Genomic DNA, 16,164 nt, shown 5'->3' with positions numbered 1-16,164 from the left:
GAAATACAGATTTACTGAAATCAGAACTGTTTGCCAGAAAGTATAGGTTTCAATGGGTTTTTCTATGTAAAGTATTGAAACAAGAGATATTGTTCTATGTACTTTAAAAAAACATCTGGTGCTAAAGAAAAAAAGACTGGAGCGGGAGGTTTACCAAGTAAAGCATGCATATCACTGGTATCCACACATCTTTTTCAGTTACAGAGAAGATACGCTTGGTGAACAGCATGCTAAGTTACTCTTTAAGTCAGCTGCCCTGGTGCAATGACATGAACTTCAATACTGGGTGGACTCAGAATTTGATCCAAAGTCTCTCAAAGGGTGCAACTATTCCACACTGTGATGGTGGACCTTGCCTCTCTGTATCCTTTTATAATCTCTCAAAAAGCTGTAAGTACCCCAGCTTCCCCTCCTGCCACGTCTTGGATGTTATTATAATATGTTCTGCTTTATGATGTCACTTGTCAGGAGGGTTGTTTTATATATTTTTGCTGTTTTATTTTGCTCTTTGGGTGGTGTCTCTATTAGGAATCCTGGTATTATAGAGGAGAACTTCACTCAATTATTCCCACAGACTCACCGATATATATATTCACAATCAGATGCAGATTAACACTTGTCTTTATCTTTATTTTTTATAACACTATACAAACTTTTGTTATCTTTAAACAGAAGTGGTCCTTTTTTTTTTTTGTTAATGATTATATCAACTTTGTAATTCTATCTACGTACTGTTCTTATTTAACCTTTATCAGTTTGGTTGGACTGAACTTGGTATTAATAAACAAAGTCCCTTTAACTCTGGGTTGTCCGTTTATTTCCTTTTTTGTTTTGTTTTGTTTTGTTTTTTTTAAGAGCAGGCTTTGCTTTTCAAGCCTTGTTATTTCTTTCTCTTTACTTTTGCTACCCTGAGTGTGCACCTTTCATCTGGTGCATGCCTGAAGCCTTGAATCCTTGTGGTCAGCACTCAGTTGTTTTCACTAAGCTTGTGGGAGTGAGTCAATTCACTCTTCTCTTTTTTGTTTGTTTAATTTTCAGCGCGAGCCGCATCTCCGGTGACTCTTCAGGGATCTGCCCCTCTTTCTCAGAGCTCTACTCGCTCCAGCCGCGAGAAAAATCCTGAGGTAAGTGTCTTATCTCCTGGAGATCTTCTTTCTCCCTCACTTTCTCCTTCAGATGCTCTTTCTTTCTTCTGCCTTTCTGAGACTCCCTTCTACTCTTTCTTTTCTTTTCCCAGAGCTTCTGTCCTAATATGATAATAGCTCTGGAAGTGGAATTCTCCAGCTCTTTTTGCTGCATCTTTGTTTACTCTTACACACACACCAAGAGAAAAGTGGGCACACTAGAGGAGAGGGACAGGCTGCAATTGGATCTGGACAGGTTACAGGGGTAGGCAGATGAAAACAGAATGGGTTTCAATACTGACAAGTGCAAGGTGCTGCACCTGGGGAAGAAGAACCAGCACCATACCTACAGGCTGGGGAACTCCCTTCTTGGCAGTATAGAGGCAGAAAAGGATCTTGGAGTCATTATTGACTCCAAGATGAACATAGGCCACCAATGAGGGGGCACAGTCAGGAAGGCTAACTGCACCTTGACATGCATCAAGAGCAGGTCCAAGGAGGTGACCCTCCCTCTCTATGCAACATTGGTCAGGTCGCAACTGGAGTACTGTGTCCAGTTCTGGGCGCCTCATTTCAAGAGGGATGTGGCCAGCATCAAGAGGGTCCAGAGGAGGGCATGATCAGGGGGCAGCAGGGCAGACCCTACAAGGAGAGGCTTTGTGACCTGAACCTGTTCAGCCTCCACAAGAGAAAGTTAAGAGGGGATTTGGTGGCTGTCTATAAACTGGCCAAGGGGGAGTTCCCCTGAACATTACTGGGAATAACAAGGAATAGTGGTCACAAGTTGATTGAGAGTAGATTCAGGCTAGACATCAGGAGGCGCTACTTCACAGTCAGGGCGGCTAGGATCTGGAACCAACTTCCAAGGGAAGTGGTGCTCACCCCTACCCTGGGGGTCTTCTCTTCAAAAGGAGGCTAGATAGACACCTAGCCAGCATCATTTGACCCCAACACTCTTTCCTGCCCATGGCAGGGGTCCAGACTTGATAATCTGCTCAGGTCCCTTCCGACCCTACCAACTATGAAACTATGAAAACTGATATGTAGAAGAATAACTCAGAAATATAAGAGGATCAGCAGATCATCTTGAAAGGAGGTACTTTTAACAGTCTCCCTCCCCATCTACCCCACTGTTCTTCTAGCAACAACCTGTTGTTACCTTTTAGCCTTCAAATCTTATTTTCCTGCCAACTATCCCAGCATTTAAAACTTCCATCTAAGATCCATATTCCCCACACCATCTGCACACATTCAGTACAGTAGGGATTTCATTACATATATAAATACTCTTTGTGGATATTAATTGATACAAACATTCCTGGCCCTTATTCTCTATATATTGTTAGTTAGAATTTTCAAAGAATCTATCCATAGCATGGCAATCTCCATAGTGTTGAGTCCTGACCTTTGACAAGAAAACATTTTAATCCAATGTGTAAAAGATCAAGTTCACAAATATTGTATACCCCAGGTGAAAAGGGAAAGTTTTAGCTTGGGGCTGGGTGGATTTAAGACAACTATATCCTATCCTTGGCACTAACTGCACGATCAATTTACTTACTTTTTCTTCGCCTCATTTTCTCTCCCTGCAAAAGCAGGATAATATTTATCTAACAACAACATTGTGAAGACATTTTTAAAAGGCTTTTAGATGCCTCTGTGGAAGTATCTATGCAACATCAAAACCTCATTTGCTTTCCTCTGAAAAGTTAGAAACAAATTCTGGTGTCCATGAGAGATTACCCATTTTCACAGTTTTTAATGCGAGCATATCTTGTTATTTCCATATCATAGGCTATCCACATTGTTATTTCATCTTGCTTATTTCTTTATTCTAAAAAATATTAGAGACATATATTTTACCTAAATTCAAGGTGTTAAAAAGTATGTAATATACGGTCAAGCCCACAAGACAATTCCTGTAACCTGCAACTCTAATGCACATAAAATTACTGCTTCGGTGAAGGGAAGATTTTCTCATAGCAATTAAGTGAGAATAGGCTCATTGTATATGAGCAGCATGAGAAAAGAAACAAAAAACTTCTCTAAGGCTACAAAAAGATATTGTATTTGCCCTGTGGGAAACCATTTTCTTCTGGGATAAAGTGCAATAGTTCAGACATTCATGTCTGTTGTCCTAGAACAACCCTAGAAAGATTCACAGCATAAGTGCTAATAGATCATGAAATGCACCTGAATGGTTGTGCTGAGACTGCTTTATTGAATCAATGGCAGAAAAGCAGTAGTACGTACAGCCACTCACTAAAACATGGGTACTATGTGTACATGCCAATCCTGGAACATTTCTGTTCCAGGACACACACAGGCACAACTTGTTGCAGGACAGATGCAATATCTGTTCCAAACCCAAAACACACACTTAAAAACAACATTTCCCCATATCCAATGGAAAGAGGATTAAGCTTGCTTAATAAATGTGTTGAGAACACTCAATTTCCAATGAGGTCAGAAGGATTTACACTTCAGCACATGCCAGAATGTGGCCTTTATATAAACCTACAAATATTAGTTAGTTGTTTTATGCATTGATGAACATTTAAGAAAGGAGCATTATTCTTTCTAGTGACAGCACTATCAAATTAACTACTATCTGTGTTCAGATACCAAATGCAAAGTTCAAACATTAATGTTAAAGAAACCTACACTGGTAATTTCCCCTCTCTTCAAACATATATTGTGATATTGCAATGTCAATACTACAATATTTCCTAAGGAAGCATCACAAAATTGTGAAAGATTTCAGTAGCTGTCTTTAACATATCCATACATACTGAAGAAAAACCACATCTGTTGACATAACCCAGCTGTTGAACAGTTGCCTTATGGACTTAAAGGAGGGTTGCATAACTAGCACAAAGAAATACCCATTGTCAGCTGAGTCCTACTACTATAAAATACCAGAACTAGCAAGAGCACCTATGATGGCGTTACTTTCAGACTTACATTAAAGACTGTAAAGGGTATGTGGGGACCTCTGACTTCTTATACCTGCATTTACGTAAGAAGTTTCTTACAGAGCACGGAAGGAGCTGGCGTTCTGAGTCTCATTTAAGCAGGACAAGCAAGATTATCTGAGTAGAAGCCGTGTTTATTTCATACCAAAATGCATTAGCCTGTCAATTTTCATTAGTAGCTCAGACAGGATTTTTTAAATCTATATCGTCAGGGGCTTTGTAGACCTGTCTCCATTTCTAGCTTCCACATCTTCATTTTTTATTTAATGAAAAAAAAAATTATAAAAACTAGTTGCAATTTTTATAAATGCCAAACAGTTCACTTTCCCATTTTCATTTTTCCACTATTACCCCTGCCCTGCGATACACATTCAAGCCAAACTCATGTAGTAGCTACTTGCATCCACAGAGCTGAAGCCACTGTATATCTTTGACAGTACAAAGATACGCTCTCCAGCAGGTCTGATGTTCTACACAGCAGAAAGCAATGGTGCAGAGTATTGTGAATGCAAAAAGGCAAAAATAACACTTTAGTAGATTATGTGGGGAGGGAGGAAAGGAAAGGGGGGAGGGGGACACAGAGATATTTGAGATATTCCATAACCAGTCACCCATATGTGTAACAGGCTATTAACAGCATATAATGTTAAAAAAAACAGGAAAAAAATCCCTGTACTCTAAATATATTCTCTGAGGAAAAAATTGCATCTAAAATAATCTCTATGGCTACTTCATCATTACTTACAACAGAAATCATGTAGCTACGCTACACTTTTAGTTGAAACTTAAGTGCTTTTTCTCAGTCCCAGAAGAGTCCTCCAACATTTTACAAAGGACAAGAAGCACAATTCTGAGATAAATTTAGTACTTCATGGCTTTAATCCACTGAAAAACTTAATGTTACTAGTTTTTACTTTACAGCAATTAAGTTATCAACTTCAAACTGGTGACCATTCATTACTAACCTGAACAAAGGATGGTGGAAAGATAAAACAAAACAATGAGACACAACTTGGGAGAAGAATATGAAAGAAGAAAAAAGGAAGAAGTTTATATTACATTGTCCACCTGCATATGATCTTTCAGAAAGAAACACACTTGTAAGTTTTATTTAAATATAGACATTTTTGTCAAGATATTAAAAGGACCCCTTTAGATAAATGATGTTAAAGTAAATGAACAAAATAAAAGATATTGGGGGCAACATGAGAAATGTAAGCTTTAAGTGCGAAAATTGTTGTAAAGAAAGGCATTGCCATTTTTGCCACTTTTATCTCCAGCTTGGAAAAGGGTGAATCATAAGACAGGTTTTGCCCTTCGGAAGTGATTTCACCATTGTCACTCTGAGCCAATGCTATTTTTAAAAGAAAAAAAAAAATGACAGTTACTCATTACAAGATATCATCCTTAAATTTTATTTTCTTCCCTATATCTCTTGTTACTCTTGTCTCCTTTCTGTTCATGTTGGTATTTTATTTGTAAAGACATTGGCACCACATCCTATAGAACTCATGACCTTACTGTTCTCTCCTTCCAGTTGTCTCTTTACAGGACAACTTTGCTTGCCCTGGAAGGCTATCCATTATGAGGGTGACAGTTATTGATTTTAATTAAAGCAGCAGATTGAGGCTCAATATATAAGCTGTAAATTTTCATGTTCCAAGTATTAAAATAAACAGTGCCAAAAATGTACACTGACACGATCACATATTTATGTGTATGTGTGAATACAGCCAGCCCATGGAATCCCTTCCAAGTCCTCCAACAATGTAATTTCTATAGAAAGCTGATCTGATATTTGGGACAGCATCTAATAGTCTTGGCACTAACCAGCCACTGGGAGGGTTGCCTCCATTACATCAAGAAGCTTGATGGGCAGTGATAGTCACTTAATTTGTTTATGTAACCAAGCAAGCTGTTTTTGCCCTTTGTTTCTCCCTCCCCCCTAGCATTGCCTATTTCATGTATTCAAAAAGAATGAATTATTTGGGTTCACATTCAGCCTTTCACAATTGCATTTCTATGTGCCTGCCAAAAGCAAAGACAGGCCTCACTGCTGGAAACAAGAAAAGCAAAATGGGCAGCAGGCTTCTTTTACATGGCACATTTTGTCCAGGATTCTTACTATGCTCACAAACAATAATTAAGCCTTGACATCCTTGTGATACATTAAACTATTATGTTAGTTTCCAGATGAGTAAACTGATTCAGAAAGGTTACATGACTCACCCAAACTAATACAGTGAAACTTGGGCAAAGACAGAAAAAATTTCCTTAAGTCCAACTCAACAATTTCCTCAATGGTGTTTCTAATAGTTGGACACATATACCTACATATAGATTACCATTTTTATATCAGAAAAGTTCATTCAGAGGCATACCTTGTAGAGTCTGTGTCCTGGGTAGCTAAGGAGAGGGAGAAAGGAATAGGGGTTGGAGACATGGTGGCTCTAGGGTCCTGGTACCTACAGGGGAAGGTGTTCGCCAGACAAGGAGTTAAGCGTTGTTCCTGCTCCCTATAGTAGTAACCCTTTCAACTGCTGCTTGAAAGACATAGTGGGAAAATATATAAAACCTCTAATTAAGGAAGTTGTGGGGCACCCGGCTGTCTTCATCTTCTACTCCTCCCCTCTAACATATAAGTGCCAAGCCGTAGAGCCACCCTACTGTAACTGCCTGGCTCCTTGCCCCACTTCAAAGAGCCAAAGCCTGTAGCTGCTGGAGTAGGCTTGTCCATTCTCATATCTCACTCCCTCTGTTCTGGCACCACCCTCCTTAAACAGCACCTGGGGCTCATGCCCTCTTCACCAACTCATAGTTATGGTATGGATTTAACCAGCCCAGTCACAAACATTTGACCTTACTTCTCAAACTTTAGAGTCAGCAGATTTACAGGAAGAAAGAACTTAAAGGTTATGGGCTATCTTCTCAACTTTCACAGCAGTAAAGAAAAGAGCCTGAAGATTATGGCAGAAAATGTTCAATTAATTCTTATTTGAGATTCCTTGTAGCAAAAAAGAGTAATTGTCTTGTCCTGATGAATGTCCTTTGTCACCACCTTTCATTACATACAAACAGTCTGAGACATTAATCTGTCATTTTGGTTGTTAAGACTTTTTCCTACTGACTGTCAAATCTCAGGTTGGCAATATATACCCTGAACAACTTTATTTTATTCAGGATTACTGTACAGTCATAGAGTCTATGGACTGGAAGGGACCTGTAAGATCATTGGGTCCAGTCCTCTGCCATAGGCAGGAAGTTAAAGAGCTCAAACTAGATCAACAAGGTGCTTATCCAGCCTCCACGTAAACACCTCCAAGGATGGCGACTGCACCACCTCTACTGGGAGTGTGTTCCAGGTTCTACTTACCCTTATGGAGAAGAAGAAGTTGTTCTTTATATCCAGCCTAAATCTTCCCTCTATTAATTTGTGACCATTGGTCCTCGTCCTCCCAAAGGGTGTCTTACTGAAGAGTTGCTCCCCCAGACCCTGGTGTTCCCCCCGACATATTTGTAGGCAGCTATCAAGTGACCTCGCAGCCTCCTTTTACCCAGACTGAATAAGCCCAGCTCCTGGAGTCTCTCTTCATAGGGCCTATCCTCTAGGCCCCTAATCATGTGGGTGGCCCTTCTCTGTACCCTCTTGAATTTATCCGCATCCTTTTTCAAGTGTGGCATCCAAAACTGGGCTCCAGTTGTGGCCTCACCAACACTAAGTAGAGAGGAAGAAGCACCTCCTTGGATCTGTTGGCAGCACATTGGCTGATGCACACCAGGGTCCTATTTGCCCTGCTGGCAACTTCCTTGTACTGTTGGCTCATATTCATCTTGTGGTCAGTTGTGACCCCCCAGGTCCCATTCAGATGCTGTGCCAGCCAGTGGGCTACTGACTATCCTACAGTTGTGGTGAAGGTTCTTCCTACTCAGATGAAGGACCTGGCACTTTTCCCTGTTGAATTCAGTCAGTCCATAGAACCAGTCTGTCAAGGTCATCCTGGACAACCTGTGACAGGCACACTATCCTCTGGTGTTTCTGCATTTCGCCACAGCTTGGTGTCATCTGCAAACTTAATCATAGAGCATTCCACCCCCACATCCATGTCATTAATGAATATGTTAAAAAGCATGGGTCCAAGCACTGATCCCTGTGGGATACCACTGTAGACATTCCTCCAGGATAAGGCCATCCCATTGATTATAGCTCTCTGGGACTGGCCTCTAAGCCAGCTATCCACCCACCTCACTGTAGGCTGGTCCAAGCCAGTACCGTCCAGTTTGATTGAGAGAATTTCATGGGAGACAGAATCAAAAGCCCTACTGAAATCTAAGTAAATTATATGTACCTCATGACCCTTGTCCAGCTGGTTAGTTACCTGGTCATAAAAGGACACCAGGATTGTCAGGCATGATCTACCCTCCACAAAGCCATGTTGGTTGTTTCTTAATACTATTTTAAAAGTGAAAAAGAAAAAGGCCATTTTAAACATGTGACTTATTTCTTCACAAAGATTTCATTTGCTTTCTCTCTGCTTTCATTTTAATTTTCTGGCTATACATCTAAAATACATACAGAACTATCAAGGCAGATGCTGAAAGCAACATTAGCCAAGAACAGCATTTCTAATTTGGGCTAAATGCCAAGCTTCCTCTATAGCTCCCATTGGCTTGATGGCAGGTGCTGAAAACACTCAGTTCCCATAGATCCAGCCCATCAGCTATACCCAGATGCTTGCTGTTCATTTGAAGCCAAAGGAGAGTTATTCCGTGCTGCCCAGGATCATGAATTAAGCACCTGTGACACTTGCCCCTTTAGAACTGCATTAAATAAGAGCTTTTACCATGCAGAACAATTCTCTGTGCTACCTAGACAAAGAGTTGGCAGAACAGTTCTATGCAAAGAACAACTGTCACTTACCAAATAATTTGCATGCAGAAAATTAAATGATTTCCTCTCATACTTTATGGACTTTGACAAGGAAAACAAGATGCTCATGTTGTAAGCCCGTACTGTCTAGTTGGATTGCAGCACAAACAACCATCTATCCCGGAACCAATTACTGTTCTTCAAAACATCCATCACAACAAAGCACAATTAACTATATATGAACATGTAGAGGACAGGCAACCTTTCTGAGGCAAAAACTAAATTCCCAGAGAAATTTGTGCACATGCTATTCCAGGTTCCACATTTCACAAAACATAGCTTTAAACACATGTTGCACATATACTGCTGCTATTGTTGTATATAAAGTAGTATCTGGAAAACATATGGCAGTTCACCCACCCTGTTTCCTGGTAGCTGAATTTGTAACTCTCCTCAGGGGAATTTCCCAAGGGGTTTCTCTGTGTTTTCCAAGTTAATCACTGAATTAACAGACATATGTTGACTCCCTCTGGGGCTCCAAAAAAGGCAATGAATATTCATTTCCATCTTCTCCTACTCCCTTCACTGTCCTATAATGTTCTAATACAATGAAATCAAGCCTTTTCCTCAAACCCAGAGAAAAAGGAAAGCCACATGACCTAAACCATATATTTTCAGTACCTGGTAGAATACCCATTAACCCTCTTCTGAAAATGGAGAAGATAAGATACAGACTTGAGGGCCTGGACTTGGGTATCATGTTAAGTTTTTTCTCCCATATGGGTACATGTTCCCTCATTTCATTCACAAGGTTAAAAATGTTACTACTAGTGATACAAGAAGGCCTTAAAATCCCAGCATTGGTAGGAACACAAATAATCAGGTTTTTTTCCTACATAGGAGTCATCTTTTAAGAGTGCAAAGAACTCATTGTGTCATTCTGGGCTGACAGAATGCAGTCACACTATGCTTGTATTGAAAAGGAGCAGATATTGATTAGGGAAGAATTTGAGGATTAGAAGTATAGCAAAACATTACTCACCAATATCTCTTAATTGGGCTTGCTCAGCACTTGAAGCCTAATTCCTAGCTCTGTTTAAGTGAGTCAGTACTATGAAGGCAGCTGCACAAGTTGGGCAGAATGAGCATGTCTAAACCAAAGGACGGAAGCAAGAGATACTATAGCAAAACATGCACACTCATTTCAGCTAGCTTCTAAGTAAATAATGCAGCCATATTACTGTGATGCTGGGGATAAGCCAATAAGCCCTCTCAATTAGGACTGCTTATTGCCACCTGATTAATGTTACACTTGGGCTTGCTAACGGGACCCTTTGATGGTGTAGACTTATCCATCATAAGCTATCCCAGTTTGGTTCCATTTGTTGGTTGAAGAGCAGAGCATGACTACTTCTTTTTTCTGGTCAAACAAACATGTTATTTTTCAGAACATCTGAAAAATAATTAGGCTTTCAAGTATCCTGCCTGGAATTGTACTAAAACCAATCCCTGCTGCCTGATGTATTTAAAAGGGGTAGCTGTGGACCGCAACTCATGAAAATGGTTGTTGGTTAAGACTCTTGGACTGGGAAAAGCCTGGTGAAATTGTGTGTGTGTGTGTGTGTGTGTGTGTGTGTGTGTGTGTGTAAAATATAGACATATAGATATCTATATCTATCTCTATAGATAGATAGATATCCATCTCTATATCTATATATCCATATTTTTGATAGATAGATATAGATATCGCTATATATTCATGCATTCATTCATTCATTCATTCAACCTGCAATTCCCAATGGGATCAAGAACTTTCCTGTTCCAACTAGAGGCAACAAGAACAACAACAAAAAAAATCAAGATCTTTTGACATATCTGGAAAAAAAATAAACCCAAGGACCATATAATATCATGATTATATAACAGACCCAGGACACAGGGGAGGGAGTTTTGCCAAAACTAGCACATTGCCATGATCAACCAGCATTTCTAAACAGAGGTGGTGTGTGTTTAAATCAAATCCTACTATTGCTTTCCACCTGTAAGGCACTGCTGCCTGCCATTATTAGGGGTTTAAATAGTTTATATCTAAAGAGAATTAGAAAAAGGTGGGTCATGGCAACCTGGGAGTAACAGCTGGAGTGATAAGGGAAGCTTGACTCTTTAGATGCAAAATAAGAAATCTCAGAAGCTCCTGCAAATACAACTGCAGACCATTTGTCCCTCCACTCAGTGACGGATATATTCATAAAGCCAAACAAACACACAGCCATACTTTCTGAAAAACATGACCTTTTATGAGGAGGAAATGTTCTTTCTCTCCTACTGCTTTGCAAATCAAAGGATTTAAACTTCCAGATACAATAAGATAAAGCCTTAACTCAACATCTGGAGTCAAGCAATTTGCTAATTTAAAGCAGTAAGAGAACAAACATCTATCTTCATCAATTCTACTATGTAAAAAGAAGTTTACAAGAAGTGGAAACTTGGCCAAACAACTAGGGAGAAGTATAAGAGTATTGCTTTATTAGTTAAGATTATTGACACATTCAAAAACCCCCAGTTTGAATTTAATGTTGTGTACTTATCATAACGGTTTGTCCATTCCCCCCCGGTAATATATCTTTTTCTTGTTTAATCCCCTGGGAGGACAGTCCAGTCTGAGGGGGAAAGGAGTCACGGAAAGCTGGCTGTACTTCAAAGAAACCTTACTGATTGCACAGGAACAAACTACCCCAATGGGCAGGAAGACTGGAAAATATGACAGAAGACCAGCTTGGCTTAGCAGGGAACTCTTCAGTGAGTTAAAACACAAAAAAGAAGTGGAAATTTGACCAAACAACTAGGCAGAAGTGTAAGAGTATTGCTTAGGCAAGCGGTGGTAAAAATCAAGAAAACCAAAGTGCAATTGGAGTTGCAGCTAGCAAGGGATGTGAAGGGTAACAAGAAGGGTTTATACAAGTATGCCAGCAACAAGAGGAAGATCAGGGAAAGTGTGAGTCCCTTACTGAATGAGGGAGACAACCTAGTGACAGATGATGCAAAGGCTGAAGTACTCAATGCCTTTAACCTCAGTCTTCGCAGACAAGGTCAGCTCCCAGACTACTGCACCTCACAGAACAGTTTGGGAAGGAGGTGAGCAGCCAACAGTGGTGAAACAACAGGTTAGGAACTATTTAGCTGGACATGTCCATGGTGCTGGACATGATGTACCCAAGGGTGCTGAGGGATTTGGCTATTGTGATTGCAGAGCTGCTGGTCATTACCTTTGAAAACTCATAGTGATCAGGTGACTGTCAAAGGGCAAATATAGTGCCCATCTTTAAGAAAGGGAAGAAGGAGGATCCAGGCAACTATGGACTGGTAAGCTTCATTTCAGTCCCTGGAGAAATCATGGAGTAGGTCCTCAAGGAATCCACTTCTGAACACTTGGAGAAGAAGGTGATTAGGAACAGTCAGCATGGATTCACCAAGAGCAAGTCATGCCTGACCAACATAATTTCCTCCTAGGATGAGATGACGGGCTCTGTGTATGCAGGAAGAGCAGTGAATATGATATACCTTGACTTTAGCTAGACTTTTGATATGGTCTCCCAAAACATTCTTGCAAGCATACTAAGGAAGTATGGGTTGGATGAATGGGTATAATGGATAGAAAACTGGCTGTATTATTAGGCAAAGAGGGTTGTAGTCAATGGCTTGATGTCTATTTGGCAGCCTGTATCAAGTGGAGTGCTCCAGGGGTCAGTCCTGGGGCTGGCTTTGCTCAAAACCTTCATCAGTGACCCAGAAGATGGGATGGAGTGCACCCTGAGCAAGTCTATAGATGACACAAAGCTGGGAGGAGTAGTAGATACACTAGAGGGTAGGGGTAGGATTCTGAGAGACTTAGACAAATTGGAGGATTGGACCAAAAGAAACCTCATGAGGTTCAATGAGGACAACTGCAAAGTCCTGCACTTAGGATGGAACAATCCCATGGACCCCTACAGGATGGGAACCAACTAGCTAAGCAGCAATTCTGCAGAAAAGGACCTGTGAGTTACACTGGACAAAAGGATTATGAACAAATGGTGTGCCTGTTGCAAAGAAGGCTAACGGCATACTGCGCTGCATTAGTAGCAGCACTGCCAACAGTTCGAGGGAAGTCAATCAAAATAGATTCCCCTCTATTTGGCACTGGTGAGGCTACATCTGGAGTACTGCAACTAGTTTTGGGGGTCCCCTTACAGAAAGAATGTAGAAAAATTGGAGAGAGCCCAAAAGAGGGCAATGAAAATGGTTAGGGGACTGGCACACATGACTGCCAAGGAGAGGCTGAGGGAGCTGGACTTATTTAGCCTGGAGAATCATAGAATCATATAAAGTTAGGGTTGGAAGGGACCTCAAGAGGTCATCTAGTCCAACCCCCTGCTCAAAGCAGGACCAGCCCCAACTAGATTATCCCAGCTGGGGCTTTCTCGAGATGGGCCAAGAAAACCTCCAACCACCACCTTGCCAGGTAACCTGCTACAGTGCTTCACTCCTCTCCTAGTGAGAAAGTTTTCCTGTTATCCAAGCTAAACCTCTCTTGCTGCATCTTGAGACCATTGCTCCTTGTTCTGTTAGCTGCCACCACTGAGAACAGTCTAGCTCCATCCTCTTTGGAACCACCTTCAGGTAGCTAAAGGCTGCCAGAGCTTTGTCCAGCTGGGTTTTGAAAACTGCCAAGGATGGAGTTTCCATCACCTCTCTGGGCAACCTGTTCCAGTGTTTTACTATCCTTCTAGTGAAAAAATTCTAATGGCATACTGGGCTACATTAGTAGCAGCATTACCAACAGATCAAGGGAAGTAATTACTCCCCTCTATTCTGCACTGGTTAGGCCACATTTGGAGTACCATATTTAGTCTCCACTACAGAAAAGATGTGAACAAATTAGAAAGAGTCCAGCAAAAATGAAAACGAAAATGATTAGGGGGCTGGAGCACATGACTTTTGAGGACAGCCTGAAGGAACTGGGCTTATTTAGTAAGGAGAAGAGAAGACTAAGGTGGGGATTTGATAACAGCCTTTAAGTTCCTGAAGCGGGGTTCCAGAGAGGATAGAGCTAGACTGTTCTCAGTGCTAGCAGATGACAACAAAGAGCAGTGGTATCAGGTTGCGGCAAGAAAGTTTAGCTTAGATATTAGGAAAATGTCTTTCACTTGGAGGGTAGTAAAACCCTGGAACAGTTTGACCAGAGAGATTGTGCAACCTCCATCCTCTCTCTGGAGGTTTTAAAACCTGATTAGATAAAAACTTGACTGGGATGATCTAGTTGTGGATGGTCCTGCTTTGAGCTAGGGGTTGGACTAGATGACCTCTTAAGTTCCCTTTCAACCCTAATTTTCAATGATTCTATGATTCATTCTTCAAATTTAAAGAGATTCCAGGATGTTCTTACTTCTTACTCAGGCTCCTGCACCCAGACAAACAGAACATCTAGATACCCTGTATCCAACATGGGGAAGGAGCAGCAGACTTCCATCACAGAAAAACATATGGACAGACTCTCCCTTTTATGAAGCTGAGAGTTGCCTCTAATTACAAGGGTAGTACATGCAAGCCATAGCTGCATGACAAACATACTGTGCTGGGCAGTGGAGCCTCCCAACATGCTGCCCTGCCCTGCTCTGTGTGGGAAGCCGCCTGACCCAAGAACAGTGTAGTCACATTTGAGTGGTGCCAAGTAACCTTCCTGTGATACTTTCCCTTCACAATGCTAAACAGCCTGTTCACAAGGCAATCCAACATAGACACCCTGCTGTCAGTTCAGGAGGCTTCCCACACAGCGCAGCACACTGTTTGTTAGAGCTATTGCTGAACACAGAAAATTTGCCATGTAGATATACCCACAGGAAACCAGTGCTGCCGTCTGGAAGTCAACAGCTACTTTTGCTCCTTAGGCATATGGCATTTCAGCAGTATATGCATCCTGCTATCTCCTTCTCTGATTCAGACTGACTTTAATTTAAACATAGCTTGGGTCACCCAAGCTCATTTAACTTCTTTCTATCACTGGTATGGAATGACCACAACAGGAATGGTAGACTGGCCACATAGTGTTCAATCCTGCCCCACTAGCACTTAACTCTGGCAGACTTCTTTCTTTAATATTATACTTTACTCAAATTGATTGGACTAAATTATACTATACCTTAAGGATGAAGAACTACACATATTTTGTAGAATAAATCCATTGACACCGGAGCTGAATTTGACCAATCATCCTTGCCAATATACTCAAAAAAAATCAGCCAAAAATCTTTAAGCATTAATATTCTTAAATATTATACATACAAACACAAATGACTGCAGTATTACAATCATTTGAATCTGTATGCACAATCTTTAAGAATATTAATAATCAAAGGTCTATCTTTTGAGCTTGCATACAAAGGTGTCATAAATATTTTTTCAGTACCTCATTTATGCTAAAAAACAAACTCTATGGTTATACTAGCTGTTCCTTTTCAAGAGCTGCAAGTCTTAAATTAAAGGACCCTTAAAAACATGAAAACCAAGAGCAGCTATTCTTGAGCAAATGTTAATAATTAGATATTACTTTGGAAAAAGGTCAGCGCTTCATCAGAAAATGAAGTATTATCTTTGATATCTTATGTGCACTTGGCAGAACATTGCCACTGATTGTGCTTCTAATCTAAAGAGAAAGTTGGCAGGTCTGTCCTTTTTCTAGTGAAATGTAGTTTCCTCTGGCAAATCTGCACCAACATATAGTGAGAATGTTTGTTTCTAATTAAAGGTGGTTGACTGATATTTCTGGTATTTTAAATATACTAGATTACTATGGGTGAATTTTACATTTACTTAGATGCAGATTATGCTGAAAAAGAAGCCAGAAGGAAATACAAAGGGATGATATTATCTAAGAAGCAGACTCACCATTGTGTGAGGACTACAGTAGAATAAAATTAATTTGCTTCAAAAGTAATGTCACCATTTGTGAATGAGTAGGGTACACCAGTAACCCAAGAGAGAGGTAAAATTTCAGCTGCCAGGTCAGATTGTGCTTCTCCTGAAGAACAGGAAGGTCTCACACAATTTTAGGTTGTCAATACATATGCAAGAGTCAGCAATAGAAAAATACAATTGCCATGATTTTCACAATTATAAAGGTTTCTTCTACCTTCTGTCAAAGAGCTACATGGAATTCTTT

General features: G+C 40.6%; 1 long non-coding RNA gene across 1 annotated transcript; it reads left to right on the top strand.

Annotated features, from left to right (window-relative positions):
• Positions 1-278: 278 nt before the first annotated feature.
• On the top strand, positions 279-5,374 carry LOC149874203 (uncharacterized). The gene is made up of 3 exons (XR_016439904.1): positions 279-390; positions 1,039-1,124; positions 5,021-5,374. It is a non-coding gene; the product is annotated as an uncharacterized LOC149874203 (long non-coding RNA).
• Positions 5,375-16,164: the final 10,790 nt, after the last annotated feature.

Source organism: Crocodylus siamensis, chromosome 1 (assembly GCF_052110815.1).
Source record: "Crocodylus siamensis isolate JL-2025a chromosome 1, ASM5211081v1, whole genome shotgun sequence".
Classification (NCBI taxonomy): domain Eukaryota; kingdom Metazoa; phylum Chordata; order Crocodylia; family Crocodylidae; genus Crocodylus; species Crocodylus siamensis.
The sequence above is the reverse complement of the archived record's forward strand: the minus strand, read 5'-3'. Positions and strand labels throughout refer to the sequence as shown.